This window comes from Cervus elaphus, chromosome 27 (assembly GCF_910594005.1).
Source record: "Cervus elaphus chromosome 27, mCerEla1.1, whole genome shotgun sequence".
NCBI classification, from domain to species: Eukaryota; Metazoa; Chordata; class Mammalia; order Artiodactyla; family Cervidae; genus Cervus; species Cervus elaphus.
In genome coordinates, this window is record NC_057841.1 from 48,217,182 (window position 1) to 48,244,345 (window position 27,164).

At 44.0% G+C, this 27,164-nt stretch overlaps 1 protein-coding gene across 1 annotated transcript in view; it reads left to right on the forward strand.

Moving 5' to 3' along the window:
• Nucleotides 1-331: 331 nt before the first annotated feature.
• The window catches only part of LOC122684993 (urea transporter 1), a 51,527-nt gene continuing 24,694 nt past the window's right edge, over nucleotides 332-27,164 (forward strand). The window contains exon 1 of the mRNA XM_043889610.1: nucleotides 332-350. The gene's annotated coding sequence lies outside the window, so the exon portion shown is untranslated. The remainder of the gene's footprint in view (nucleotides 351-27,164) is intronic.

Here is a 27,164-nt window from a genome sequence, read left to right on the forward strand (position 1 = left end):
GAGCGGGCACGTACAGGAGGCACAGAGGATCCTTGAAAAGGTTTGCCTCATTCTCAGGGTTGTTGGGTCCCAGCCCTGCGCCCCCAAGGAGACTAGATAAAGAAAAATGAAACCACTTAACAGGAAATAGCTGGCAGACAAGCAAGGTTTTGCACTGGCCCCGGAAGCCTGCTGAGTGGGCGGCCTTGGCCCCGAGGAGGAGGCATGAAGCAGCGGATTGTGGCCAGCACCTCCGCCCCCGCTGCCCTGGGCCCAGAGCCCGCCTCCCCGGCTCTGTGGGCACAGGCAGCGCTGGTCCGGCTGAGAAGAGTGACGAGAGGTGAGGAGCTGCAGGGGTGCTGTGCCAGCAGGTACAGGATGAGGTCGCAGGCTGCCGGGTGCAGGGTGGCCAGGGCGTGGAGGGCTGGGAGGGCAGTGATGGTAGCAGCTGCTGCCGCAGGCGGACAGAAATACTGGCAGGAAGGGAAGCTCCATCAAGACCCATGTGTAGGAAATCCTGGCCACGTAGACGCCTGCGATAAGAAATAAAGAAAGGGGCTTCCCTGGTGGCTCAGATGGTAAAGCGTCTGCCTGCAGTGCAGGAGACCTGGGTTCAATCCATGGATCAGGAAGATCCCCTGGAGAAGGAAATGGCAACCTACTCCAGCATTCTTGCCTGGAAAATTCTATGGTCGTAGGAGCCTGGGAATCTACAGTCTATGGGTTCGCAAAGAGTAGGACATGACTAAGTGACTTCACTCACTTTTTTAAAACATTTAAAAGTTGAAAAAAGAAATAAAGAAGACGGGGAAAAGCCCAACACAGAGAAATACAGGGAGCATGTGCTGGTGGGCCAGGTGGTCCTCTAAGTGGGAGAGAGCAAACAGCAGGTGGGTTTTGGTGCCAAAGCGAGGTTCCACCCTTCATGGCAGAGCCAGGAATGGGATGGGGACGGGGGTGGTTCTCACTCCTGTCCCCACTGGTTGCTTCTGCACCAGGAGGACCACCAGAATGCTAGAGAGAGACTGTCCTCCATGGTGTGGCCTCGGCAGATGTGATAAGGAGAGTCATGGGGGCAGGAAGAGAGCAAATCAGACAGCAGAGCAGTTTTTTCTTCCAGTTTAACAAGATACAAGTGACCCGCCACTCTGTGTAAGTTTAAGGGGTGCGGCGTAATGATCTGGCATGCACACTTCATGAAATGATGATCGTAAGTTTAGTGAACATCCATTATCTCATATAAATACAACATTAAAGAAATAGAAAAAAAAATTGTTTGCTCATGATGAGAACTTGGAGAATTTGCTCCCTTAACTTTCATATATAATGTGGAGCTGTGTTAATTATATTTATTGTGTTGTACATCTCATCCCTAGTGCTTATTTATCTTATAACTGGGAGTTTGTACCTTTTAACCACCTTCATCCAGCCACCCACCCACTCCCCATCTCTGGCAACCATGAATCTGGTCTCTTTTTCTATGAGTGTTTGTCTGTTTTTGAAGTATAATTGCTTTATAACACTATTAGTTCCTGGTACACAGCACAGTGATTTGATGTTTCCATACATTTCAAAATGATTGCAAGTCTGGTTACAAGGGAGCAGAGCATTTAAAAACCTCAGTGGCCATAGCCCACAGTCCAGAGCAGCTCCATCAGAACCTCTAGGTTGGGCCAAGGAAGGAGCAGTTTTCATAGCTCCTGGGGAAAGCTGACATGCAGCCAAGTCTGGACCCCTGCAGTAGAAAGCGTGGAGGGTGCTCAGTGCTGTGAATGCTGGGCTGCAGGCTGGTGCCCTTGAAGATGGGTACAAGGGAGGCTGCAGGGAGAAGGTTCTCCAGACAGTTATCAGGTGGGAGCTCCCCAGGTGGCACTAGTGGTAAAGAACCTGTCTGCCAATGCAGGAGATGTAAGAGACACAGCATTGATCCCTGGGTCAGGAAGATTCTCTGGAGGAGGACATGGCAACACACTCCAGTATTCTTGCCCAGAGAATCCCATGGGCAGAGGAGCCTGGCGGGCTACAGCCCATAGTGTTTCACAGAGTTGGGCACGGCTGAAGTGACTTAGCGTCATGTGGGAGGAATCAAGGCAGCATTATTTTGTCAAGGGACAGTTGTCCTGGCTCTGGGGTCCAATTCTTAACCTCTGAACCTAGACATATTTTAGCTGTGCTCCTGGCCCCAACAAAGGCTCATCTGATGGTCCTTTTGTTTTTAAACTCCCCAAGAGACACTGGTGCTCAACCAGTCTGTGGCTACTCTGGCACAGAGCAGGCAGAGAGCAGGGGGAAAGATTGATGTGAGGAACAGGAGGGCAGGACAGAGAGCCTGGGGCGGGGGTCAGAGTGTCCACCACCATTCCTGAGCCTAAGAATCCCATTCCCCTGGGACCCCAGCTTGGCTCCTTGGCCTTGGTCCCAGGTTCTCAATAGGAGCCGGCTCCGAGGCCCCCGTGGATAGTGACTGGGATTCGTATGCCCCAGAGCACCCCACCCTCTTCCCCAGGAGCAGTGAGAGAGAGTTATACTCAAGTAAACTCAGACACAGTTCTACTCAAGTAAATTCTCTAAGCCATGTTGAGAAAAATAGGGCATTGCCTCCTCTATCTTCTTCTTCCCCCAGTTCTCTCCTACACAGACCACCTTATCCCCTGAGAGGCAAGTCATTTGCAAGTTAAAGTGATGTACAGTCAGTCTCGTTTCCTGGGCTGAGACTGGCCTCCTGGGCATGGGCCCTGCAGTCACGTGGGCTACCAGCTTGGTTTAATGCTATTGTATCACCATCTCAAAAGTCTTAATTTTTGGCTAAGTAGACCCACGTTTACATTTTGCCCTGGACCTGTGAATTACGTAGCCGGTTCTACACTGGGCCCGTACCGGAGGCTGAGCTCTCTCCCATGGCAACACCTTCAAAGTTCCCCTCTGCTTCCCAAACTCCTTCCTCATGGTGACAGCCTGAGACAGCAATGTGACTCAAGGGACCACCAAGGGACCACACAGAGAGAAAGGCAAGTAACCCGGGAAGAGGGATATGCAGAGAGAGGCGGCACCTGCCACTCTGAAGGCCAGGAAACCTGGGAAATGTCCATGGCTCTCCCAACTAGAGTCAAGGCAAGACTCAGGAGACCCTACTCATGGTCAACAAGCAAAACCCTTCACAGTAGAGAAAAGAGCAGCCAACCTTCCCCCTACCAGTCTCATCCCCCTGGTATAGAGAAGTTTAGCAGGATTTCACCCGAACACAAGTGTGTATGAGCAGAGAGCACCTCCATGACTTGGCTTCCTGTGCATCTATCACACCATGACTTGTTCACTAAACCATCTTCTCCATATGCTAAAAGCTCTCTGAGGGCCAGATCATGCATCTCTCAGGTGAAGAGGACCAGGAAACGGCATTTCTACAAGCATCACCAAGTGACTTGAGAAGGCCAATCCTCCAGAGTATATGAAGGACTGAGGGAGGGGCATAGGAGAGGGGGCTCTGTATGGGGTGAGAACGGGGTTCACATAGAGGCCCAGGACAAAGCTACAGCAGAGGGTACACATAGGGGCCTGAACCACTGCAATTTACAGGTTCCCACGTGGTACTGAAGCTGCTGGTCTTCAGGCCAGATTTGAACGGAAACAGGTTGTGGTCCCCAGACCAGGAACATTAGAATCACCTAGGAACATGTTAGGAATACAAATTCCCAGGCACTGCCCCAGATCTACTGAGTCAGAGACTCTGAGGGTGGGAACCAGCAATCCAGGTGATTCTGGTGAAGGTGGAGTTTGAGAACTAGTAAGCTGAACATGGAATTGTCTCTTCAATCACAGAAGTACTGATGTTAAGCCCTGTTTAGGTGCCTAAATCTGTGCTAAATAATGTGATAGGAACAAAGACCCTGTAAACATCTCCTGGCTTCAAGAAGCTTAGAATTTATAGCTACTGTATACCAGGGGTGTAGGAGGGGGTATAATAATGGCAGGGCTTATGAAAAATGTTGTTTTATGCTTTTCTACCAGTAGCACCCAAGGGGTGTGATTCAGAAGATCTGGATTATTAAGATAGAGCTCCAACTTTTTCTGACCCTTATTCCATGATTCAGTACCACACTTTGACAGTGATTTTCAAGGTGAGAGACGATTAAGACCAGAAAACTCACTGAAAAGTAGCCCAGCACCAAATAGTGTGATGTTGGCCCTTGTGTGCTCTGTATGGCTTTTGGAAAGGGAAGAGGTTTCCAAAGGCCTGGCAAGCTAAGCAAAATACTTCAGATTTAATGCAAGGTCAGGGAGTAGGATCAGGTAAGACAGACATGGCCATAAAGCACTTTAAGTAAAATCTCAGTTCAATCTCATGGTTCTTATAGGGTTGATCATCTTATTCCCATTTTACAGATCAAATACCCAAGAATCCAGTAAGTTAAAAGTTGTATTCACAATACCCAGCTCATAAATCTCTTATCCAGAATTCACACCCAAGCTTTCATGGTTGCCCTTGGAGTCTCTTGAGCAAGGATGGAACTTGAGGACTGTGTAAGAATGTTTGTTAAGTCAGACATGATTGATTGGAGACCGATAAAAGTAGCCAGCCTGACTAGGGATTCTGGCCAAGGAAATTAAACAAAGGAGGCTTTGAGCAATTGAACACCAGTAAGTGACACGGAGATCTGCGCGGGGGGACAGTCATGACAACTGAAGGAAACCACACTGGTGGAACCAAAGCATTGGACGTGGAGTCCAAAGACCTCAGCCCGTGTCCCGTTTCCTTCTGTGACCTGGAACAAGGCATTTCCTGTCCTTAAACCTGTTTTCTCACCAATAAAGTGGAGATGATAATCCCCACCCTGCCTTATTAAAAGTTGCAGAAAGAGTAAAGTAAGATACTGCTAATACTCTCAGCTAAGCTTCCGTGAATGTCATTTGGCACATTGTTAGACTTAGTTCAAGCAGAACGTCTTCCCAGTCTTTTCTCCAGGAACATTTTTTTTTTACGTTTTTATTATATATTCGAATACAGTTGGCTTACAATGTTGGGTTAGTTTCAAGTGTACAGCAAAATGATTCAGTTATACATATACATACATCTATTCATTTTCAAATTCTTTTCCCATTTATGTTATTATATGATATTGAGTATACTTCCCTGTGCTATATATTAGGTCCTCGTTCATTATCTGCTATATATATGGGAAGCCCATTATATATATATAGGGCTTCCCAGGTAACTGAGTGGTAAAGAATCTGCCTGCCAATGCAGGAGATACAGGTTTGATCCCTAGGTTGGGAGGATCCCCTAGAGAAGGGAACGGCAACCCACTCCAATATAGTCATGTGTATACATCAATCCCAGACTCCTAATTTATCTGTCTCCCCCATACTTCCCCTTTGGTAACCATAAATTTCTTTTCTAAGCCTGTGAGTCTATTCCAGTTTTGTAAATAAGTTCATCTGTATCATTTAGATTCTTCATATAAGTGATATCATGATATTTGTCCTTCTCTGACTTACTTCACTTAATATGATAATCTCCAGGCCCATCAGTGTTGCTGCAAATGACTTATTTCATTCTTTTTATAGCTGAGTAATATTCCTGTGCATGTATCTATCACATCTTCCTTATCCATTCATCTGCTGATGGACATTTAGGTTGATTTCATATCTTGGCTATTGTAATTAGAGCTGCAGTGAACATTGGGTGAATGTATCCTTTCAGACTATGATTTTCCCCAGATGCACACCCAGAAGTGGGATTGTTTAATCATATGGTAGTTCTATTTTTAGTTTTTTAAGGAACCTCCATAATGTTCTCCATAGTGTCTATACCAATTTACATTCCCACCAGCAGTGTAGAAGGGCTCCTTTTTCTTCACCTCCTCTCCAGCATATATTGTTTGTAGATTGTTTGATGAAGGCCATTCTGACTGGTGTGACGTGATACCTCATTGTAGTTTTGATTTGCATTTCTCTAATGATCCCCTGGAGAAGGGAAATGACTACCCACTCTAGTATTCTTGCCTGGAGAATTCCATGGACAGATGAGCCTGGCAGGCTACAGTGCATGGGGTCACAAAGAGTCAGACATGACTGAGCAACTAACACTTTTCTACTTTTCCATAATTAGCGATGTTGAGCACTTTTTCCTGTGACTCTTGGCCATATGTATATCTTCATTGAATAAATGTCTAGTAAGCCTTCTGCCCACTTTTGGATTGGGTTGTTTGTTTGTTTCTATACTGAGCCATCAGTTGTTAGCCAAATTTTGGAGATTAATCCCCTGTCAGTCACATAGTTTGAAAATATTTTCTCCCATTCTGTGGGTTGTCTTTTCGTCTCATTTATGGTTTCCTCTGCTGTGCAAAAGTTTTTGGGTTTAATTAGATCCCATTTGTTTATTTGTATTTCCCATCACTCTAGGAGATGCATTGAAAAAGATATTGATGCAATTTATATCAAAGAGTGTTCCAACTATGTTTTTTTTAAGAGTTTTATAGTATTCAGTCTTACATATAGGTTTTTTAATCCATTTTGAGCTTATTTTTGTTTGTGGTATTAAAGAATGTTATGATTTCATTCTTTTACATGTAGTTGTCCAGTTTTACCAGCACCATTTATTGAAGAGACTGTCTTTTCTCTGTCATGTATTATTGTCTTCTTTGTCATAGATTAATTGATCACAGGTGTGTGGATTTATTTCTGGGTTTTCTATCCTGTTCCATTGACCTATATTTCTCTTTTTGTGCCAGTACCATAACGTTTTGATGGCTATAACTTTGTAGTACACTCTGAAGCTGGGGAGCCTGATTCCTCCGGCTCTGTTTTTCTTTCTCAAGATTATTTTGGCTATTTGGGGTTTTTTCTGTTTCCATACAAATTGTAAACTTTTTTGTTCTAATTCTGTAAAAAAAAAAAAAAAAAAAAATGCCAGTAGTAATTTGATAGGGATTGCACTGAATCTGTAGATTGCTTTGGGTGATATAGTCATTTTAGCAATATTGATTCTTCCAGACATGGTATATCTTTCCATCTGTCTGTGTCATCTTCAGTTTTTTCATCAGCATCTTATAGTTTTCAGAGTAAAGGTCTCTGGCTTCCTTAGGTATGTTTATTCCTAGGTGTTTTGTTCATTTTGATGCAGTAGTAAATGGAACTAGTTTCTTCAATTTCTCTTTCTGATCTTTCATTGTTAATGTGTAGAAATGCAAGAGATTTCTGTGTACTAATTTTATATCCTACAACCTCACCAAATTCATTGACAAGCTCTAGTAGTTTTCTAGTAGCATATTTAGAATTTTGTGTGTGTAGTATTATGTCATCTGCAAACAGTGACAGTTTTAGTTCTTTTTAAACTTGGATTCCCTTTATTTCTTTTATTTCTCTGATTGCCATGGCTAGGACTTCCAAAACCATGTTGAATAAAAGTGGTGAGAGTGGACATCTTTCTCTTTCTCCTGATCTTAAAGGAAATGTGTTTAGTATTTCACAGTTGAGTATGATGTTAGCTGTAGCTTTGTATATATGGCCTTTATAATGTTGAAATAGTCTCCCTCTACACCCTCTTTCTGGAGAGTTTGTGTCATAAATGGGTATTGAATTTTGTCAAAAATTTTTTCTCCATCTATTGAAATCATTATATGGTTTTTATTCTTCAACTTGTTAATGTGGTGTATCACATTGATTGATTTGCAGATATTGAAGTATCCTTGCAACCTTGGGATAAATCCCACTTGATAATGGTGTACAACCCTCTTAATGTATTGTTGGACTCAGTTTGCTAGTATCTTGTTGAGAATTTTTGCATCTATGTTCATCAGTAATATTGGCCGGTAAATTTTTTGTGTGTGTGATATCTTTTTCTAGTTTTGATATCTGGGTGATGGTGGCCTCTCTCTGCAATTTTTTGGAAGCATTTCAGAAGAATAGGTATTAACTCTCCTCTAAATGTTTTTGATAGGATTCACCTGTGAAGCCATCTGGTCCTGGACTTTTGTCTGTCAGAAGTTTCTTTATCATCATTTCAGTTTCAGTATTTGTGATAGGTCTATTTATATTTTCTATAACTTTCTGGTTCAGTCTTGTACCTTTCTAAGAATTTGTCCATTTCTTCTAGGTTGTCCATTTTATTGGCATATAATTGCTTGTAGTAATCCTTTGTATTTCTGTGATGTCCATTGTAACTTCTCCTTTTTCATTTTTAATTCTATTAATGTGAGCCCTCTCCCTTTTTTTCTTGATGAGTTTGGCTAAAGTTTTGCCCACTTTGTTTATCTTTACAAAGAGTGTGTGTGCATGCTCACTCAGTCGTGTCTGACTCTTTGGGATCCTGCAGACTGTATCCCACCAGGCTCCTCTGTCCATGGGATTCTCCAGGCAAGAATACTAAAGTGGGCTGCCATGTCCTCCTCCAGGGAATCTTCTTGACCCAGGGATCAAACCTGTGTCTCTTGCATCTCCTGCATTGGCAGGTGGATTCTTTAGTCCAGAGTCACCTGGGAAGCCCCATCTTTTCAAAGAACCAGCTTTTATTTTCATTTATCTTTTCAATTTTTTCATCTCTATTTCATTTATTTCTGTCTCATCTTTATTACTTTCCTTCTACTAACTTTGGGTTCTGTTCTTTCTCTAGTTGCTTTAGCTGTAAGTTTAGATTGTTTATTTGAGATTTTCCTTGTTTCCTGATGTAAGATTGCACTGCTATAAACTTCCTTCTTAGAATGTTTTTGCTACATCTCATAGGTTTTGGATCATCCTGCTTTTGTTTTCTTTTGTCTCTAGTTTTGCTTGGTTTTTTAATTTTCTCTTTGATTTCTTCAGTGATCCCTTGGTTTTTTAGCAGCATATTGTTTAGCTTCCATGTGTTTGTGTTTTTTACAATTTTTTCTTACAGTTGATTTCTAATCTCATAGCATTGTAGTTGGAAAGGATGCTTGATACGATTTCAATGTTCTTAAAGTTGCCAAGACTCACTTTGTGGCCCAGTATGTGATCAATCCTGGAGAAGATTTCATCTGCATTTGAAATTTCATCTGCTGCTTTGGGATGGGATTATGTATGAATATCAGCTAAGTCCATTGATCTCAATATGTCATGTAAGGCCTGTGTTTCCTAACTGATTTTCTGTTTGACCTGTCTATTGAGGAAAGCAGGGTGTTAAATTCCCCCACTATTATTATGTTCCTGTCAATTTCTCCTTTTATGACTGTTACTATTTGCCTGTGTTGGGTGCATATATATTTACAATTTCTATATCTTATTCTTAGATTGATCCCTTGATCACTGTGTAGTGTCCTTCTTTGTCTCCTGCAACAATCTTTATTTTAAAGTTCATTTTGTACCATATGAGTATTTTTACTCCAGTTTTCTTTCAATTTCTATTTGCTTGGAATAAGCTTTTTCTATCCACTCACTTTCCATCTGTATGTGTCACTAGATCTGAAATAGATCTCTTACAGACAACATATATATATATGTCTTGTTTTTGTATCCATTCAATCAGTCTGTCTTTTGGTTGAAGCATTTAATTTGTTTATGTTTAAAGTAATTATTGATATGTATGTTCTTATTGCCATTCTGTTAATTGCTTTGGGTTTGTTTTTGCTGGTCTTTTTGCGCCTATTCTTCTTTTGTTTTCTTCTCTTGTGATTTGATGACTAACTTTAGTGTTGTGTTTGGATTCCTTTTTCTTTGTGTGCATATGTGTATCTATCGTATATTTTTCCTTGCTGGTTACCGAGAGGTTTCGATACAGCAGTCTGTATGTAAACAAGATTGTTTGAAGGTGCTGGTCTTTTGATTTCAAATACATTTGCAGTGTCCTGCGTTTGTACTCTCCTCTTCTCATGATTGCTGATTTGATATCATATTTGTGTAGATGATGCCCTACCTTTATTGTATGTTTACCGTTATTGGTGGACTTTTTCATTCATAATTCTCTTGTTTCTGGTTGTGGCCTTTTCCTTTCTGCCTAGAGAAGCTCCTTTACCACTTGTTGCAAAGCTGGTCTGATGGTGCTGAATTCCCTTAGCTTTTGCTTGTCTATAAAGCTTTTGATTTCTACATCAAATCTGAATGAGAGACTTGCTAGGTAGAGTGTTCTTGGTTGTAGGTTCTTCTTTTTCATCACTTTAAACGTATTGTGCCACTCCCTTCTGCCTGCCAAGTTTCTGCTGAAAAATCAGCTGATAACCTTATGGGAATTCCCTTGTAAGTTATTTATTGATATTCCCTTATTAAAAATATTTTCTCTGTGTCTTTAATTTTTGTCAGTTTGATTATTATGTGTCCCAGAATGTTCCTCCTTGAGTTTATCCTGCCTGGGATTCTCTCTTCTTCTTGGACTTGGGTAACTGTTTTCTTTCCCATGTTAGGGAAGTTTTCAGCTATTGCCTTTTCAAATATTACCTGAGGTCCTTTCTCTCTCTCTCTTCTCCTTCTGAGACCTCTGTAATACAAATGTTGGTCATTTAATGACCAACTGAGGTCTCTTAAATTATCATTTCCTTTCATTCTTTATTCTGTTCCACTGCAGTGATTTCCACCATTCTGTCTTTAAGCTCACTTATTCATTCTTCTGCCTCATTTATTCTGCCATTGATTCCTTCTAGTGCATTTTTGCATTTCAGTTATTGCATTGCTTATCTCTGTTTGTTTGTTCTATAGATCTTCTAGCTCTAGCTCTAGCTTCTAGCTCTAGTTAAACATTTTGAACCGTGCCTCCATTCTTTTTCTGAAATCTCGGGTCATCCTTACTATCATTTCTCTGAATTCTTTTCCAGGTCGATTGCATATCTCCACTTCACTTAGTTGTTTTTCTGGGGTTTTATCTTGTTCCTTCTAGAACAGATTCCTCTGCCATCTCCCTTTATCTAGCTTTCTGTAATTGCAGCTTCTGTTCTGTGGGCTTCAATTATAGTTCTTTTTCTTCTGCTGTCTGATCCTTGGTGGATGAGTCTGGTCTAGGAGGGTTTTCCAGGCTTTCTGGTGGGAGGGACTGGTCCTTCACACTGGTGGATGGAGCCGGGTCCTGTCCCTCTGGTGGGCAGGGTCATGTCAAGAGATGTGTTTAGTGGGCAGCTGTGGGGTCAGCTGATTGATGGGACTGTGTTCCTGCCTTGTTGGCTGCTTGGCCTAAGGCATCCCACACTGGAGCATAGAGGCTGTTGGGTGGGGCCAGGTCTGGGTGAGAAATTGGCAGCCTCCAGGAGGGCTCATGCCAATGAGCACTTCCTAGAACTACTGCCAACAAAGTCTTTGTCCCCAAAGCGAGCCACAGCCACCCCTGCCTCCGCAGAAGACCCTCCAGTACCAGCGGGTAGGTCTGGCCCAGGCTTTTACAAGGTCACTGATTTCTCCCCTGATTCCTGGTATGCACAAGACCTTGTGTGCACTTTCTAAAAGTGGGATTTCTGTTCCCCCAATCCTATGAAATTCCTAGGATCAAACCCCACTGGCCTTCAAAGCCAGATGCTCCGGGGCCTTGTCTTCTCAATGCCAGACCCCCAGGCTGAGGAATCTGACGTGGGGCTCAGAACTTTTACTCCTGTGGGAGAACCTCTGCGATATAATTATTTTCCTGTTTGTGTGTCACCCACCCAGGATTTGATTTTATTACAAATGCACCCCTCCTATCATTTCATTGTGGCTTCCTCTTTGTCTTTGGACATAGCATATGCTTTTTGGTAGATTCCAGTGGGTTTTTTTGTTTTGTTTGTCAATGGGTCTTCAGCAGTTAGTTGTGATTTTGGTGTTTTCATGAGAGGTGAGCTCACATCCTTCTACTCTACCGTCTTGTCTCCACCACCCTTAGGAACATGTATTTTTTAAACTTTGTGTCCTTGTTATCATTTTAGCTCAAGCAGGCAGTAGGTCTTGTTAAAGGTGGTCAAGATAGACTAAACATTTAATTGTTAAATAAATATTCATTTTCATACATAATTCTCAAGAACTTTCCACTGCCTCTATGGAAGAAAAAATTTGTAAATTTATTATAACACTTTTATTAAGATACAATTTACATATAATCCAATTCACCCACTGAAGCATATAATACTCACAGAATTGTATAAAAAGCATCCCCATCATCAATTTCAGAACATTTTCATCACCTGCAAAAGAAACTCTGTACTCATTGGCAGTCACTCCCCATTTTCCCCCAGCCTCTCCAAAGCCCTAGGTCAACATTAATCAGCTGTCTCTATAGATTTGCATATTCTGGACATTTCACATATATGGAAATGTGACTTTTACTTAGCAGAAATAAGGCTTTCAAGATCATCACACTACAGCAGGAATTAGTATTTCCTCTCTTTTATGGTTGAATAGATTCCATTGTGTTCTTATACCACTTTTTGTTTATCCATTCATCAGTTAACGAATATTTGTGTTGTTTCTACTTTTGGCTGTTATGAATTATGCCACTATGAATGGTCATGTACAAATTTTTGTGTGATTTAATTTCATTTCAGTACATACATGGGAGAGGAATTACTTAGGTATATGGTAACTATTTGTTTAACCTTTTGAGGGGCTGTCAGACTGTTTTCTGAAATGGCTGCACCATTTTACGTTTTTACCAGCAGGAACGTATTAGAGTTCCAATTTCCTCCACTTCTTCACAGTCTTATTATCTGTCTTTAATTATAGCTTTCCTAGTGGGTGTGAAGTGATATCCCATTGTGGTTTTGGTTTGCATTTTCTTGATGATTAATGATGTTGAGCATCTTTTCATGTCCTTAATGGACATTTGTGTTATCTTCTTTGGAGATATATCTGTTTATATCTTTTGCCCATTTTTAAAATTTTTAAAATTAGGTTGTCTTTTTATTATTGAGTTGTAAGAGTTCCTTATATATTCTGAATACAAGTCCCTTATGAGATATATAACTTGCAAATATTTTTTACCATTCTATGAGTTGTGCTTTCACTTTCTTGATGGTGTCCTTTGAAATCCAAAAGCTTTTAATTATCATGAAGTCCAATTTATTTTTTCTTTTGTAGCTTGTACTTTTGGTGTCATATCTAAGAAATCATTGCCTAAGCCAAGATCATGAAAACTCTTCTTTTAAGAGTTTAACAGTTTTAGCTCTTACATTTAGGTCTCTGATCTATTTTGAGTTAATTTTTATATGTGATGTGAGGTAGAATTCTCAGTCTTTTACGTATGAATATTTAGTTAGCATCATTTATATAAGACTATTGTTTCCCACGTATTGGACTTTTTTCCAGAACCCAGAAAAATCTTTAATTTACATTCTTATTGTTCTAGGGTAGTATTTCCCAAGCTGGTCTATTGAGAACTTTAATAAACATGTTACAAAAAACAGGAAAAAAAGTCACATGACCCAACAAGTTTTAGGTATATTAAGCTAAATAAAATTAAGCATCTTTCCATACTGTGGTCTTCTCAAAGACTTTCAGTACCAGCATGTTTGATGGATCTCCTACTTTATCAGTGAAGGCTTTTTATGTGGGCACATATTAACTTCTCTAGAAGTGTGCTTCCAAGAAACTCAAGTTTGGGATCTACTCTTTTAACAGACTTACTCATTTGAATGTTCTTAAAATGTTTTAACTTTCCTCTTTGAATTAAGCCACCAGTATGGTTGGAGGTTGTTTGTTCTTCCTCTTTAGGGTTTCCCTTGTAGCTCAGCTGGTAAAGAATCCACCTGCAATGCAGGAGACCCCCATTCAATTCCTGGGTTGGGAAGATCCTCTGGAGAAGGGAATGGCTACCCACTCCAGTATTTTGGCTTGGAGAATTCCATGGACTATAGAGTCCATGAGGTTGCAAAGAGTTAGACACGATCGAGTAATTTCACTTCATGTTTTCATCTTTAACCACGTGACAGCAGAAATAAGACAGTAACCTGTGAGTTCCTCTGGATCACTTTGCTAACTGGTTTAGGGTGCACAGTTTTGGTTTATAATGAAGTATCATTTTTTAAGGTAAATATTAAATAGCACTTCTCTCTCTTTTTTCTTTGAAAGTGTGGTCCAAGAACCATCTGCATCAGAATAACCTGGATGTGGTTTTTAAGGGCAGATTGCTGGGGCCCTTTCAGACCTAATAACCAGAAACTCTCAAGCTGGAGCCCAGATGCTGTGCTGACAGGCTCTCTGTTGATTCCTGTTCACACCAGTTTAAGAACTGCTGCTCATGCTTGGATTAAGGGAGAGAGCCAAATAGTCTGTAGCAAGATGCGGGCGGGGGCAGGGGACAGACACTGATAGGCAAGTGGGACCAGAATGACTCCTCCCCTCCTGTACTCTTCCTTTCCCGTCCCCATCTCCACTGCCCACTTGGTGCCCTTTTTCCTGTGTGTGTGCATGCATCCTAAGCACGTATATGATCACTGGACTCAGGCACGCTAAGCACTCTTTGGTTCGTGATACCTTTATATTGCCACCAGAGGGCGCCAGAGCATCTCCGAAAGCCACACGAGTCCTCTCTCCTCACTCCTTTTCCACTACAGACTCTCCACCCAGGATATAATCTCCCCATCTCAGGCCTGTGTCCCACCTCACTGATTCCCAAAAGGACGTCAGATCACATGAGAGTACACAACTGTTTTCTAAAAACCTCTTATGAGTAGTGAAACCCTGGGGAACTTGTCTAATGCCTCTGAGCGCAAGTTTTTCATTTTAACAAGGAAAAATATGAACCTATTAGTGTCGTTCTTTTGACAGTTAAATGAGATAGTAAAGGTAGTGCTACTGGCTATTATTTTTCTACCATAGGCAGTGATTTGCATTGCTTGAAATCCTGAAGCCTTGAATTGCAAAAAAAAAAAAAAAAAACTTCTAAAAATTGTATTATCAACAAGTTATAAGCAAATCTAAATTCCTTCTGGGCCGTCTTTCAAGCCTATATTCAGAAGCCTCTCTGTCTCCTTGATAACTTTTGGTCTGGACCTTATCATTTTGCACAAAGCACAGCTCATGACACCAACGGTGAGCAGAGGAGTGCAGGTTAGCAAAGGGGAGGCTCCATTCCCACCAAGGGGCTCGGCTCCAGGCTCCACACTCTCCCAGTGTCCTTCCCCAGGCCATTCTAGGTAGTTAAATATAAGTGTCATCTAAGTGTTGTTCCCTAATTAATTGTGCTATAATTAACATTGTGATAATTCACTCTGTGGAGGCAGTTATTGCAGTAGATACTTTAGTGAAGGAGGTGGTAGTGGAAGGAAAGAAAGAAAGAAGAAAGAGAAGTTGCTCAGTCGTGTCCAACTCTTTGCAACCCCATGGACTATAGCCTATCAGGCTCCTCCATCCATGGGATTTTCCAGGCAAGAGTACTGGAGTGGGTTGCCATTTCCTTCTCCAGGGGATCTTCCCGACCCAGGGATCAAACCCAGGTCTCCCACATTGCAGGCAGACACTTAGTGGGGAAGGAAGTAGTGAAAATGGAGGTTATGGTAAAGGTGGGGGGGGGGAGAGGAGGTAGAGGTGATGATGAGGCTGGTGGTTGTAGAGCTGCTGAGGTTGGTGATAGAGAGGATAATGGTGGGGAAGCCGCAGTGGGCTCTCCTACTTAGCATCCTTCAGAGATCCTACCACTGAAGGATAAATCCCAACTCCTGAGCTCGACAAAGTGCCTCATGATCCAACTGCTGCTTACTTCTTTAGCCTTGCTTCCCACTAATCACACACACACACACACACTTACACACTAAGCTCTTCCACATTAGAATATTTTATGAGCCTCAGACCCAATTTTGCACCTTAATGTTACTGTCTTTGTTCATACTATTCTCGCCATCTCTTTCTTCCCACCAGGTACCCTCCTCTTCAGTCTTCAATACCCAGTTCAAATGTCACTGGCATTTTTTTAATGAGGAGTTTCCTGACCCTCAAGGCAAAGTTAGTTTCCATTCTTGACACTCTCATGGTAGTTTGTGCACATCTCAGCTCTAACATTTTTGATCTGGCTGGCAACAAGCTGATGGGGTCTCCTTGCCTACCAGAGGTAGCCTTAAAGTGACCTCTTCAAGGTCCCCTTTAGAGTCTGGTCCAGACCTCTGACCTTCAGGCTGAGCCAGCAGTCACTCCGTAAGGGTCCTGAATGCCTACTATGAATTCAAGTGACAGAGCTCAGAAAACCTATAGCAAATCCATTTTTTTAAACATATATCCAGAAGAGTGAACACTTCATAAATAAGTTTCTGACAAATGAACATATTCCATGTAACTGATACCTGGTCAAGAAACAATATCACTCTAGCATCCAGAAGCCCTCCAACAGTTGTATGTTTAAAATGCAATTAACTATTGAAACTTAAGATTTTTTAAGTGAGCTGTCAAATTCAAATGTGCAAGTAGTCACTAGCTTTTCAAAGACATTTTAGAAATTACAGAAGTGACTTCACTCAGAGGATGTGGAGACACCGTGTTCCTTTCCAGAGCAACACCCCAACCCTCAGCTAACCTGGGCCATGAGGTGGGTGCTCCCAAGCCTGGGAGCTGAGCCAGAATCAGGCGAGGCAGGTACACTATCTAATTAGCGAAACCACTTGGAAAACAAGGTCCTGTTGACTATTAGGACATTCCAGGCAGAGGTTAATGGAAGTGAGATGGAGGACAACTACTGTGTGTTGTCTCTCTGCTAGGGTCTCCATGCCACTGGGGCAATGCCATTGCTAGTGCCGTTCCCATCTTACAGATGGAAAGACTGAGGAGAGCGCCCAGAACTTCCCTACATCTTCATATTATCATGCTCAGAAGCCCAGAATCAGAAACTCCATCCCTCAGACTCTCAAGGACATCTTTCTGGGGGAACAAAAACATAACAAATGCTCTGGAGTGGAAATGAGAACCATTGGTCCTGGGACACTTCTACGCTGGGGATTGACACACCCTTCCGACATCCCACTGAGGAGGAGTGTTAGTCGGTGGTGGAGGAGGAGCACCCCACTCCAGAGGGAGGGTCCTGAAGACGGATAGAGGAGCTTCCATGCAGGACTTCTCCCACTCAGCCCAGCCAGCTACTCTTCCACTCCTGCCATTCTGCGTGTAATGCTTAAGAGCTCATGGTGGGAACGTTGGGACATGTATGTGCTTGTGAGACAGAGAGAAGTATCTTGATAAGTATTTTCCTTCTGCATTTCTGCAGATGCCTCCATGTTTTATGTGGGTATGTTTGGTAGTCCCTGCTGCCCTGGTATTTTCCATTAGAGGAAATGTACTGGCTCTGTTATGGACATATCACCTTGGCCGCCAGCATCACACAGGTGTTTGCGACGGCACCCTGACCTCCTGACCCGCCGTGCTTACAGGGAAAGCACCAGCCTAGCAGCCCACACGAGGCCGTGTGACAACAAGCCTGTGTCACCGTTGTGTGCGTGCACGGATTCCAGCACATTCCTCCCGTGTCTCGAGAGGCCCCTGTATTCCAAGGAGAACCAGGTAGTGCATTGTCTACTCCCCCTCTGGTTGACCTTCCAGGCCCTTCCGTGGGGCCTGCCCTCCTGCCCAGGGGCCCATCTGCCCTGTTGGCAGCTACACGGTCAAAGGCATCACATGCCTTCCAAGTGGACGGCTGGACTGGTGCCTCAGGCCGCTCTTAACCAGCCTGGACCGTTCACCTCACCAGCCCCCTGTTTCTTCAGGTTTTCGGGGAAGATGATGCCACCGGAAGGGATAAAGGAATACTTTTCCTCCACCCCACCAAAATATAAGGCCCAAAGGACAGAAATCAAGGCTCACAGAATAAAGCAGGGGGTCCTAGTGGAGGGAAGTGCTGAACGGGCTTCTGATAAATGGCTCTGCTCATTTCTCATCTGCCTTCAGCCTTCTAACAGGACCTACTACTGCCCTAACTGCTCCCTGCCGTCCCAAAGACACGCCCACCCTCCCATCTTCCTGTCTCTTCAGATTAAACAGCACTCCCCTCCCCACCAAATTAAATGTCTCCAGATCTGGATTCTTGTGCAGACCAGAGTCCCCCATCTCCAAATGCATCCTGAGGATTTCCAGCTGCCTATCCAGACATCTCAAACTCAATGTCATGGGCTTTCAATTGCCTTTACTTTACACTGTCAATAAACTTTTATAAAAGTGCGATGATGGACATTAAAGGGTACATATTGTAAGCATGTGATATGTACTTTTCACAGACTACCACACCCAGGTAGCCAGCGGAAGGCTGTCAGCATTCCAGAAGTCCCCCTGACCCCCTTCCAGTGGTGACTGGCACCCTGACTTCTCTCAGTTTCACCTTTTCTGAACTCCGCATAAATGGAATCACACAGTCTGTGCTGTTTTGTGCCTGGCTTCTTTTTGCTCAATATTACAAGATGCATTCATAGCACTGCGGGGAGTTGTAGGTCATTCCCTCACTTTCTCTGCAAATGAATCATTATCCACTCTACCCGTGACGGGCAATTGACTTGGTTCCCCTTTTTGGCTGTTAGTAGCGCTGCGTTAAACTCTGCGGCACTTGTCCTTCAGTGTGGCCGTGTGTCCACATTTCTTTTGTGCACGTTCCTAAGAAGGAAGTTTTGGACACACACTTTGAGTAGGCAGTTACCCACTCCTGTAGATGCTGCCGGGCAGTTTCCTTTTTCTAACGTGGTTGTATCCATGTGCGTCGCCCACCCGCATCATGAGTTCTGGCTCCTCCACTCGCTAACTCGTAATGCCACTTTTGATTCAGCCGTCCTCCACCCCAAGCCTATCTCTTTTTTCTTCCCCAGTTATCTCACATTTGTGGCCTTTCTCCTTCGGCGCTGTTCTGCGGCAGGTACCGTGAGCTTGTGCGGAGCCTTCCCGGGATACGTACCTGCGTGGTCTCCCTGCAAGTCTCTCTCATCATCTCACCTTGTGGTCCACAAAAGCAGTCACTCCTGATCTCGTTACTTTAGAGCTTATCTGGTTATTGACACCCTGCAGACCTCTCCAATGACCAAGCAGACCCCATCTTTCCTTTAGGCCACGGTGCTGCCTCCCTCCTGTCATTCTCCAATGCCTCTGTCCTTAGCTTGTTTGGCTGGAAAACTATCTTCTCTGTTAGCAGTTCTACAACAAACCCCCAAGCCAGAGAGTTACTGCCGGCAGAGACTTAGAGAGATTGTCCCAACACCCTTGTTTCCAAAGAATCCCCAAGAAACTTAAGAAAAAGAACTGAAGGCAAAAGTCCTAGTGACTCATCACAACTTTCTTAAAGTGACAAATATCACTTCTTATTTGCTGGTAACTTTTATTTGATCTGAAAGCCAGCAGAGCTTTGGAAATTAACTGGGTTGGGAGGAGAGGGAATAACAGATAGAAATTGCAAGTTGGCTCTGATTTTAAAACTGCTTCTCAGTGAGAGAAACGTTCTCATCAGCTATCGTTCTCAAACATCAGCCATGTTTAAAGAGGTTTGACCAGTAGAAAGTTTCATTACAGAGAAGCATAGAAATACATGCATGGAAAATAGAAAGCAGGCAAATTTGGCTTAGTCCTCCCAAATTTTAAGAAAACAAATAAAACTGAGTGTTTAATGTTTGCTTACAGTTTGCTATAGTTATTACTTGAGTGTATACTTTACACAAGGGACCCCAATACACTCTAATACTGCCCATATTTAAAGCTTTGAGCATAATTTTGCTGTTTTATATGGTTATATGTTTATATGTTTGCTGTTTATATCATTAATAGGTTCATAATTCTATCTTTTCTTTCATAATGTAGTATTTTCTTATACTTTCTTTGATGCTGGGTCCTTCGGTAGGGACCCATTGCCGAGTTAGTATATTGTATCCCAAAGAAACAAATGTCGGCGTGCCTGTCAATATAGATGCCTAATGCAAACGTGAAGGAGCACTGCTTTCTCTGTGGACCCGAGTGGGGTGGACTCATGGCCTGTGATTCATAGCACACACCCTCCGGTGCAATTATGAGGCTATTCACAGCCCACAAGCAGACTGAGCCTCTCTTGACTGACACTCACGTTTCTTCCTAAAAGGCCGTTCCCTCTTTTCCAGCCTTCACTAATGCCACTCAAACTTGTGAAGGGCCTTATGAGGCCCATATCTTCAGTAAAACTCCCTCTGCCTACTCCAGACACCACTGATATTACCCAAATTTTTTTAGGCCTAAATTTTGTCCACTCAGTTTGGCACTTAATTGCACAGCATCTCACATCATGTTAGTGTTACTCAATCGTGTCCAGCTCTTCACAACTCCATAGACTGTTAGGCCCTCCAGGCTCCTCTGTCCATGGAATTCTCCAGGCAAGAATACTGGAATGGGTTACCATGCCCTTCTCCAGGGGATCTTCCTGACCCAGGGATCGAACCCAGGTCTCCTGCATTGCAGGCAAATCCTTTAACCATTTGAGCTACCCAGAAAACACCCATCATGTTAGAGGGCCTTAAAATCTGCCAGTTCTTGGTTAAACTTGACAGGTATTCTGACCCTCTCTGGAAGATCACAAGATAGGCTCCCCCATAGGCCAATGATATTACAAATCCCTTCTTGCTAAGGAAAATGCTATTCTACCCGTAGCATGACCAGTGATCAGACACAGCCTTGACCCTGACACTAATGTTCCCTTGTGTCTTATTGCTGCACCGGGATGCGAAAACCACACTTCACACTATGCCCAAGAGTCCCGAGGGCTGACTTTGATCCATAGTATGATGGGAAACCAGGAACAAACAAATGGTGGTTGGAGGCGGGAGGCTCAGAGCATGGCCTATAGCCTGAGAGAAGATGCTGAGTCCAGGACAGCTGGAAGGAAGTGAACTGGCCAAAACATCATGAACTTACAGCCTATGACCTGGGGTGCAGAGGAAGGAGGAGCCAGCCGTACCCCACATCCAGTCTTTGGAGAGCCCAGGCTTCCTGGGTTTGGGTTGAACCAGGTTTTCACAGCTGGGGTTGGGACTGTCCTATCCCATCCATACTGATCTCCACCAAGGAGGCGCTGAAGACACAGCTTCCTCCCTGTTTACCCACAGTCAGGATGACTCAGGTGCTCCAAGAACTGGCCAGCCTACACACCTGGAGTGCTTGCTCGTCCTCTCCCACTGTGGGAAAGTCTTAGAGGAAAAGCAAAGCCTCTAGTCACAGAGGTTGACCTGCAAGCTGGAGTGTGGGGTGCAGGTGCCTTAGGCTGATGGGTTTGTGGCAGGAGCCCCCGAGCAAGGGCCGCCCGCGTGTGTCCAGAGGTCAGGGGCTCTGCCACATGAGCTCCGTGTCCCAGCCACAGTGCTGCCCCCAGCTCTGAGGACGCAACTGGGGCAGGTCTACCCCGACTCCTTTGCCACACCAAAGACACACACACCCAGCTCAGTACAGTGCTGTGCTGTACTTGGCCCTTGAAGGCCCCAGAGTCCCAGATTGTTCACCCACTCATTCATCTACACACTCAACAAAGAGCTTGTGAGGATCTCTGTGAGCCAGGCTCCGAGCCCGGAACTGGGACCACAGCCTGAACAAGACCAGCTCAACTCTGCCCAGGAAGATTGCAGTCCAGTGGGCAAACTCGATGAAGCAAATACCCACAAAACCATGTAATTTCAAACAGTCGACACTGTAAGAGAAAACAGAAACCCTCTGGGAGGTGTATCCAGTGGTTCTAGCCTTGGCCTGACAGGCACCTTCCCTCAGACCGTGAGTCTTCACGGGGCGACAGGTGTTGTGTGAAAGGGGTATTTAACATGCCTACTGTTGGAACGTAAAAAAATATGATTCCACACAGGACTTTTGCCTTTGGGCCAAAGTAGTTGTAAACCCGAGGGGGATGAGGGGAAATCACCACAGGGGCCCTGGTGTAAAAGGCCAAGAAATCCAAGATGGAGGGTGGGGAAATGGTGGCCACCAAGAATAATGCCAGGGGAGATCCCCGAAACCCGGGGCATTCTAGTCCTTTCTCCAGGGTGTCATAGCTGATACCACAGGCGTATCAGTCCTGTGAGTGGGCAGGGGGCAGAGGTCCCCGGCTGGGCATAGGAGCCAGAGGAGGCCAGTCCCTGTGCATGTAGGCGTCACCCTTGCATGACCTGTGGTAATCTGTCACGGTGACTGGGGGGTGAGGCTCTCACCGAGCCCATGTGAAGCAACCAGCACCAGACAGAGGGTGGGACCTGATGGGGTGGCTTGATGGAGTCTAATGGGATGAATAGGCTTCGCCTAGAGCCCTGCCTTCTACCGGCGTGGCCCAGCGTGTGACAGCGTGCTCCCCGCCACCAGCTGGAATGCAACCATGACTCATTTGGGCTCACCATGGCGTCTCCAACAAGACCTTGGACTCTGTAAACTGGTCTCCACTCCAGAAGCTTGAGTCCTTCCCTTTTCACTCAGTTCCAAGGACAGGGAGGCTTGAGAGTGGTGCTTCCCAAACTTTACAATGCATGCAGATCCTCGGGGATCTGGTTAAAATGCTGACTCTGATTCTGAAGTTCTGAGTGAGGCTGAGATTCCTTGATTCTAAACAAGTTCCCAAGGAATCACACTTTGAAGACTTGGGAACCTTAACCAGAGTGAATAAAAGTGAGCCTTCCCCTTTCCTTCATGAGAGAGTAAAATCAGATCAACCATCTATTACTCACTCTGAGAACTGGAATACTGATGGCACCATGGGCAGAAATAAGAAAGTCAGAGGTAGGATCTATTTTAGAGGGAAATAATAAAGGTTACCTTTGGTTGAATGCCTATTGTGTACCATGATCCTGTTTAATCTGTTTGTTTGGCAAGGTAGGTATTAGTAATCTCCATTAATTTAATAATAGAATTAAGGCTTGGAAAGGTGAAGTAATTTTCCCCCGGGTGTTATAGCTGGCTGGAATTTGGACCTGGTCTGTCAAACCAAAACCCATCTAATCCTACAGTGACATGCTTCCTTGTTTTGGTGGGTAAGGAATTAGGATTGGATTCAGTTCAGTGGTTCCCAACGTTGCCTTCATGTTAAATCATCAAGAGGACTTTTAAAACTCCCCCACCCCACACCAATGAGATCAGAGTCTCTAGCTACTATCAACAATTTTTAGAAGCCCCTCAGGTAATTCCAATGTGCAGACAAGACTGAGAATCACTGAGGAATCATCCAATTCCTCTTTGAGTAAGTGAGGCAGGTGAAAAGGGATGGATGAAGTGCCAATCTTGTCAGAAGTAGCACCTCTCAGTTCCTACTCTAGGACTCTTTCTAATAAGCCAGCTAAACAAAAATTATGTAGTGGGATGGAGTAGGACAGGAGTGGAAGTAGGATGGAGGTTCTTGCCAAGGGAAAATACATAGAAAAGAGAGGAAAGTTTCAGTGGACAGGAGACATTTCACATTTAAGAGCTGAGGAAAAGATTCAGAAAGCTAGAAAAGCTCACCAAAAAAAAAAAAAAAAATCCTTGAAATTAGAACATCTAATTCATCTATGAATCCTCCCGTACTTAGCATACATTTGGCAATTGGATGGATGAGTGAATGGATGCAACAAGAAGGACAAGGTGGGTCCAATGGACAAGAAAGTCTAGAAGTCCAGTGGAGTAGAGAAATGGGAGTCTCACTGGAGTTGAGGAAAGGGAGGGCTTCGCTGGTGGCTCAATCAGTAAAGACACTGCCTGCAGTGCAGGAGACCTGGGTTCAGATCCCTGGGTTGGGAAGATCCCTTGGAGGAGGGCATGGCAACCCACTCCAGTATTCTTGCCTGGCGAATCCCCTGGACAGAGGAACCTGGTGGTTTACAGTCCATGGGGTCGCAAAGAGTCAGACACAACTGAGTGACTAAGCATATAAAGATGGGAGAAAGGACTTCAGCTGGGATGAACTACCAACATCAGGGTGAATGGTCACCATCAGGAAACCTTGTTTGGGGATTTTATTTTTATAACTGGGATTATTTTTTAATGATAGGATGAAATACATCAAGTGGAAAAATAAATGAAGTAATGTGTTTGAAGCAAAAGGGGTTTGAGGATTTTTTAGGAACTTCAGTGCTTCATCTCTTGCCGTACTCAAGACAAAAGGCTGAGGCTGCCCATGAGCTCCACAAATAAGAAACCTCAGATTCTACACTGAGCAAAGCTCTGGGTTCACCACCAGACCCCAGGGCTGCCTTTGGGTAACTTTTCTCCCTTCAAGATGGTAATGGATATTGATTTTTAATTTATTTATTTGGCTGTGCCAGGTCTCAATCATGGCATGTGGGATCTAGTTCCCTGACCAGGGATTGAACCCAGGGCCCCCTGCATTGGGAGAGTGTAGTCTTAGCTCCTGGATCACCAGGAAAGTCCCATGTAATGGATATCAATTTAAAACTAATTTCTCCTTGTAAGTTATGGGGCATGAGAAACTATTGAGAAATTGGTTGTCAGGTTTACATGGCAGTAGACTCTGAGATTCTGTAAACCCCAGATTCTGCAAAACCATGAGCCATGAGGAGCCAAAACTCAGAATGATGTTGGGTATTAAAAGCTGGGAGGATATTGTTTTGCTCATCACTTACCCATATGTTTGATTAAATTTCTTATTGGATGTTCCCCCCTCATCATCAATGTCATATGTGGATTCAATCATGAGCCCACGGACCCTAGTCTTCAAAAATGGCATCCCTTGAGCTGTGTCCTAGGCACTCTTCTGTAACGAAGGACTATTTCTAATCCACACACTTTCCACTGGTCCACCCTGTGACCTCAGCTGATAGCTGGGTATAACTGGCCAGTGCATTTGGGGGCCAGGGAGCTTAATCCACCTACTCAGGCCTCTCTTAAACCTACTTATAAATTCTGTGACTTCACTCACATCAGCATATCCCAACCACCTAGGCATAATTAAATATTAATAGTTCTCTATTCAAATACATCCCTTGATCCAGGTGTTGGGAGAAAATAAACAACAACTTGGGCTGGGAGGGGAAAGGACTGTCGACAAGGGAAGTGGATAAAACAGTGGAAAATCAGTCCTTCCCTGTCTGTACCATACTTCTTCCCTCATCAATATTTCTCCCAAACTCAGAGTTGCCCCTTAAGTGGGAGAATGTACCACCAGCTCCTAGAAGCTGAGCTCTACCCTGGTTTCTTTCATTTAGAAACAAAGTGAAACAAAGTAGTTTCTCCAACTAAGTATAACAACAAGGAATTCCCTGGCAGTCCAGTGGTTGGGGGGCTTCCCAGGTGGTGCTAATGGTAAAGAACCCACTCACCACAGCAGGTAGAACAGATGTGGGTTTGATCCTTGGGTTGGGAAGATCACCGGGAAGAGGGCACGGCAACCCACTCCACTGTTCTTTGCCTGGAGAATCCCATGGACAGAGGAGCCTGGTGGACTGTGGTCCATAGGGTTGCAAAGAGTCAGACACAACTGAAGTGACTTAGCACTCACATATGCCAGTGATTAGGACTCCATGCTTTCATTGCTGAGGGCACAGATTCAATCCTGGTCAGGGAAACAAAAAAAGGAAAACCAGTGTTGAGAATTGCCATATTTTATTTTAAAAACAAGGGTTTGTGATTGTGAATCCTTCTAGTTCTATCACTACTTTTGCATCTTAATGTTAAATACTCAGATAATTTTTTAATTCAAATAGCTTTCTGCAGAGGATAGTGGTGCTATAAACCCAGACAGCATATTAAAAAGCAGAGACGTTACTTTGCCGACAAAGGCTCATATAGTCAGAGCTATGGTTTTTCCAGTAGTCATGTATGGATGTGAGAGTTAGACTATAAAGAAAGCTGAGCACCAGAGAATTGATGCTTTTGGACTGTGGTGTTGGAGAAGACTTGAGAATCCCTTGAACTGCAAGGAGATCCAACCAGTCCTTCCTAAAGGAAACCAGTCCTGAATATTCATTGGAAGGACTGATGCTGAGGCTGAAACTCCAATACTTTGGCCACCTGATGCAAAGAATTGAGTCATTGGAAAAGACCCTGATGCTGGGGAAGATTGAAGGCAGGAGGAGAAGGGGACTACAGAGGGTGAAATTGTTGGATGGCATCACCAACTCGATGGACATGAGTTTGAGCAAGCTCTGGGATTTGGTGATAGACAGGGAAGCCTGGCGTGCTGCAGTCCATAGGGTTGCAAAGAGTCAGCCATGACTGAGTGACTGTACTTAACTGACTGAAGGCTTAGTTGATTTTTTTAAGTTCTATAAAAGATGTGGGTCAAAAATATATAAGTATTTCTCCACCGGGTTTAATTTTGGTTTCGAATAAAACATGGACTCAAGTTTCTTCTTTAACAACAGGACAATCTCAGAGGTGCAGGAAAATTCTCCCCATGTCTGTCGTACTATCCCAGCACAACTGCATTTCTTATGCCAACGTTATTATAGGATTACTGAGGCTCTGATACAAATCTGTGGCCAGTGGAATATGACTTATGCTATGACAGCTCAATTTACCAATTCAAGAGATTGAGGATGCAGTGTGGTCCAACTTTAAGCCAACTGATCAGCAGGTAGTTGAATAGTGTGCCCTCAAGATCCCTCTGACTTTGGCCCCCACCCCAGCCTTGGCAGGTGCCAACAGCAGGGATAGAAGAGACAAGAGGAATGGGAGGAAGGATGAGGGCTAAGAGACTTGGAGTCCTTCTCTAAATCTTGGCAGTCAGTGGGTGAGAGGCAGTGTATAATAATAGGAAGCATTTCTGATCTTTAAATCAGGCTGAGTTGCAACACCGTGCAGCCAGCAGACACTAAGCCTCCAGTCAGGGCAACTGTGAGGAGCCTGAGCCAGCTGCCACCTCCTCGGCTCCAGAGAGCAGCCTTACTTTAGCATATCTACCCAGTCTTTGCAACTTCTTGACTACATGAGTGCCAGCTGTCTCCACGAGGCTCCCTAGGGAGTAGCCCCAATCCTGGTGCCTGGCTGGGAGTAGACCTCAGTCCATCCTACCCACCCCCAGTGGCTGATGTCTTTGCCAAGAGCCCACTAGCTCAGAGAGCCTCACTGGCAATGCTGGGGGCCAGGCCATTCCCCTTCTCTTCTTGGCCAATATCTTTAATAGTCAGGAGGCAATCTGATGATTATAAATCACTCTCAAGAGACGGTCAGGGAGAAAGGGCCATGCCAGTCCCCAACCTTCATTTTCCTCAACACTCCAGTCCCTTCTTTCAACCTGGTCTAAAGAGATTGAAAATACTGTCCTCCTACCCTTTTCCCTATTGTCCCTCTTTGAGAAAGTATTATTTTTTTAATTCTGAAGAAAAAAAAAAAAAAAACAGCAGGGTCACTACTCACCAGTAAGACCCCAGCATTCCTTTCATCCGAACACTTTACTGCCACCTATA